Here is a 4,897-nt window from a genome sequence, read left to right on the forward strand (position 1 = left end):
TCTAATGAGAAAAACTTTGGGGACTCCAATCAATTGTACAATCACTTTTGAGCAAATACAAAGTGGAAAAAGTATTTTTTTCTCTTCCTCCAAAATACACACACACACACACACTCACCCACATCAGGCAACCAGCACTCTCTCCTCTTCTCCCCTTACTCAAATTCTAAACCCCTGCTCAAATAAGAGTACTACTTGCTTTCCCACCTGCCAATCAACCCCAGCTCTTGCAGGTAGCCCCTTCTGAAGGGTATGATCAGGTCCTTACCTCTTGACCTCCTCCAGCAGCATCAAATTGGAGTGCCAATCCAGACTAGACCACATCCCCTACACTAAATTGCAAGGTGGGATGTATATAGGTAGGCAAGAAGAAACCTTAGGAGGAAAAGAGTTCCATCATCTTTTGCTAGATTTTCAGACTTCATTCTAAGAATGTTCCACCCAGCTGGGATGGTATTCCACAGCTGGAAAAATAGATACTTAGAAAGCATACTATCAAAAACGCTGATTCCCTTGTTTAAAGAAAAAGCACCTGTATAGAGGTTTTTTAAGAAAATAAAAATATAGTTACCATATGATCCTGTGATCCCATTCCTGGGCATATATCTGGAGAAAAACATGGTTTGAAAGGATACATGCACCTCATTATTCACTGCAGTGCTGTTTACAATAGCCAAGACATGGAAGCAATCTAAATTTCCATTGAAGGATGAATGGATAAAGAAGATATATAAACATACATGTATATATATGTATGTACATACGTACAGAAACATATATGCATACATCTGTTCAGTTCAGTTCAGTTGCTCAGTCGTGTCCAACTCTTTGTGACCCCATGGACTGCAGCATGTCAGGCCTCCCTGTCCATCATCAACTCCTGGAGCTTATTCAAACTCATGTCCATATATATAAATATAGGTATATGTACATATATACATACATACATACATGCAGATACGTATATGCACTGAAATATTACTCAGCCATAAAAAGGATGAAATGATGCCCTTTGCAACAACATGGATGGACCTGAAGATTATCATAACAAGTGAAGTAAGTCAGAGAAAGACAAATACAATATGGTATTGCTTATATGTGGAATCTAAAAAAAATGATGTAAATGAGCTTATTTACAAAACAGAGACAGATTCACATATTTAGAGAATGAAATTACAGTTACCGGGGGGAAGCGGTGGGGAAGAACAGACAGATTGGGAGTCTAGGATGGACATGTACACACTGCTATAATTAAAATGGATAACCAAAAAGGACCTATTGTATAGCACAGGAAACTCTGCTCAATACTCTGTAATAACCTAAATGGGAAAAGAACAAGAATAGATACACTTTGCTGCACACCTAAAACTGACACAACATTAATCAGTTCTCTGGACATGGAACAACAAACTGATTCCAAATAGGAAAAGGAGTACGTCAAGGCTGTATATTGTCACCCTGCTTATTTAACTTCTATGCAGAGTACATCATGAGAAACGCTGGGCTGGATGAAGCACAAGCGGGAATCCAGATTGCCAGGAGAAATATCAATAACCTCAGATATGCAGATGACACCACCCTTATGGCAGAAAGTGAAGAGAAACTAAAAAGCCTCTTGATGAAAGTGAAAGAGGAGAGAGAAAAAGTTGGCTTAAAGCTCAACATTCGGAAAACTAAGATCATGGCATCTGGGCCCATCACTTCATGGCAAATAGATGGGGAAATAGTGGAAATAGTGATAGACTTCATTTTTTGGGCTCCAAAATCACTTCAGATGGTGACTACAGTCATGAAATCAAAAGACGCTTACTCCTTGGAAGGAAAATTATGACCAACCTAGACAGTATATTAAAAAGAAGATACATTAGTTTGTCAACGAAGGTCCATCTAGTCAAGGTTATGGTTTTCCCAGTAGTCATGTATGGATGTGAGAGTTGGACTGTGAAGAAAGCTGAGCGCCGAAGAATTGATGCTTTTGAACCGTAGTGTTGGAGAAGACTCTTGAGAGTTCCTTGGACTGCAAGGAGATCCAACGAGTCTATCCTAAAGGAGATCAGTCCTGAATATTCATTGGAAGGACTGATGCTGCAGCTCAAACTCCAATACTTTGGCCACCTGATGTGTAGAACTGACTCATTTGAAAAGACCCTGTTGCTGGGAAAGATTGAAGGCGGGGGGAGAAGGAGCCAACAGAGTTTGAGATGGTTGGATGGCATCACTGACTCAATGGACATGAGTTAGGGTAAACTCTAGGAGTTGGTGATGGCCAGGGAGGCCTGACCTGCAACAGTCCATGGGATCGCAAGAGTCGGACATGATTGAGCAGCTGAACTGAACTAAATTCCAATGTAAAGTAAAGATGAAATAAACACAGTTAGAATGCTGAAAACAATTGTATGGGCCAGATTTTCTGCTAATTTTGTACACTTCCTGATAAATAAATTTAATGCTATAAGAAAGATAAAGCACCTGATCTTCTTTTAAGCCATGCCTCAAAAGTGCTCAACTTGGAAGCCATCAGGTCTCCTGTCTGCTGCTCAATTCTTGCCAACTGAGCAGGAACGCAGAGGCTCCAAATGGCAGCTTCACTTAAATCCTTCTTTTTTGTTTGCTCTCCCTTGGTGATTGCACGGATTGGGACAGAATTGCAGTCACCAGAAACAATTGCCTTCCTCGTCCTGTGGCTGCTCTTTATTGGATGTGTGACTGCTGTCTTCATACGTCCTGGAGACTATTTAACAGTCTGAAACTGATCAGGCTGGGTGATCCATGCCATATGCCTTATTGCCGCCAAAATCAAGGAAGAGAGAAAAGAGAACAGCTACAATCTGTCTCTCGGAACTGCTGCCTTCCCCTTGCTCAGAGCCGACTCACAGCCTCTCAGGTCTTCCTGAAGCACTCACTGCCATGTCACGGTCAGGGTGCTGTCTTCCCAATGGTCTTAATGTCGTGTCCATCGCTAAGTCGTGTCCAACTCTTGTAACCCATGGACTGTAGCCTGCCAGGGTCCTCCGTCCATGGGATTCTCCGGGCAAGATACTTGAGTGGGTTGCCATTTCCTGCTCCAACGGTCTAACGTAGGGATATGAAATCACATCCGTCATGCCCTGCCACTCATCAGCCCCTCCACAGTCCTCTGAAAAGTCAGTGTCCAGGTCTCACACTGAGGGTCATTCAGAGTGAGGGTCCTGGGGGATATTATTGACTTGTAAAGGTGAATGTAGATGGTAGATGTTCAGAGGCATTAACATTGCCAACAGAATGCAATAAATAAAATTCTCTAAGACAAGGGTGTAGTGGGTTTCAGGGAGAAAGGGAAGAGCAAAAGAGAAGTGTTTCTTCCATGAGAGCCTTTCTTGTCTTCTTGTGGGAAGCTGGAAGGTTTGAAAACCAGCTGCAGAAAATTTATTTCAATTAAGCATGTATTTTGAGTATCTTTATGCTTATATTTGTAAACAAAACTCTTGAATATTGGTGTAATTTTTCAGCTCATGGCACCTAGCTTAGTTCTGTGCTCAGAGGTGCTTAGCAAGTAAGTGAATTGTTGCTTCAAAAGAATCCTATCTCTCGGCACTTAAAAGAACCTCAGAGAAACTAAGAATTAAAGAGATTAAGCTCCAGATCACACGGCTAGGAAGTTATGGAATCCAAATATGAATCCAAATCTGCTCTTTTTCTTGGTCATTGGAAAGAGAACAAGGCACAAAAATCATGCCTAAGAGCAGAAACTTGGGGGCCAGACTTCCTGGGTTGGCATTCTAGCTCCACCACTTGCTAGCTCTGTGATCTTGGTCAGAAGAGTAACTTTGCCTTGGTTTCGGCATTTGTAAGATGAGGGTAAGAAAAGTATCTACTTTAAATGTGAAATCAGTCAATGTGTATAAAATACCTAGAACAATGCCTGATATACAGTGAGCAGTCAGTTAATCATTTTAGCTATTTTACATGATTACTGAAGTTGGGAAGTATATTCCATACAGTAATAAAAAGCCATGAATTATGCTGTGAGTTCCCAGATGCTGCAACTCTTAAAAATATATACATAAGGAGAGGGTAAAGTGACTAAAAATAATCACAGCTTTTCTTTGCAACTCAAGTGAATCATCATTCTCTTCATCACCACCAACATCTTCATCAGCTTCATCGCCAACATTTTCTATATTATCACCATCAACTTCATTATTTTCATCACCAACTTCCATTTCAAGACATGTTTGCTTTCTGTTTCACTCATAATTACAAACTTCTCTGCCAGAAAAAGAAGGGACCCATGTAAAGGTCCTCATGCTTGAATCAGGTTAAGAAGGACAGAAATGCTTATTTTTATTTCACTGTGCCTTGTGTGTATGTATCTGACTCTTTCAGCCAGTAAGACAGCCTGACACAGTAAAGACAGATTGAAAGTCCCAATTCTTGTCATTGTCCATTTAGCAACCCCTGATCTAGTGGCAACTCAGTTTCCTTGTATGTGAAATGGAAGAAAAAAATAAGATAGAATGATATAGAGAAAGTCAAGCCCAGATGACACCAGGTAGTCACTGAATAAACAGATTTTGTCAGCACTTTGTTCTGTCACAACCATTTCCTACCTGACACAAGTTAGAGTAAAAAGCAAGTATATTTTAAGATTCAAATGGGATTAATTAAATGCATGATAAAGAGGAATAAGCAAATACATTGGAAGTGAAGATATTTCTTGTCATTCTGCATCACATATATCTCTGAGCCTCCCAGAAGCCAGAGCAAAAATTGAACATCCTGAAAAGGAAGAAATATACCAATGCTTCACAAGAGGTAAGTAGTGAAATAAATAAATAGCCAGAAATAGTGATACTCTTCTCACATGAAATCTTACAAAGATAATGTTGAGTGACATGATGAACAGGTCTCCTGATAC

Source organism: Capricornis sumatraensis, chromosome 15 (assembly GCF_032405125.1).
Source record: "Capricornis sumatraensis isolate serow.1 chromosome 15, serow.2, whole genome shotgun sequence".
Taxonomy (NCBI): domain Eukaryota; kingdom Metazoa; phylum Chordata; class Mammalia; order Artiodactyla; family Bovidae; genus Capricornis; species Capricornis sumatraensis.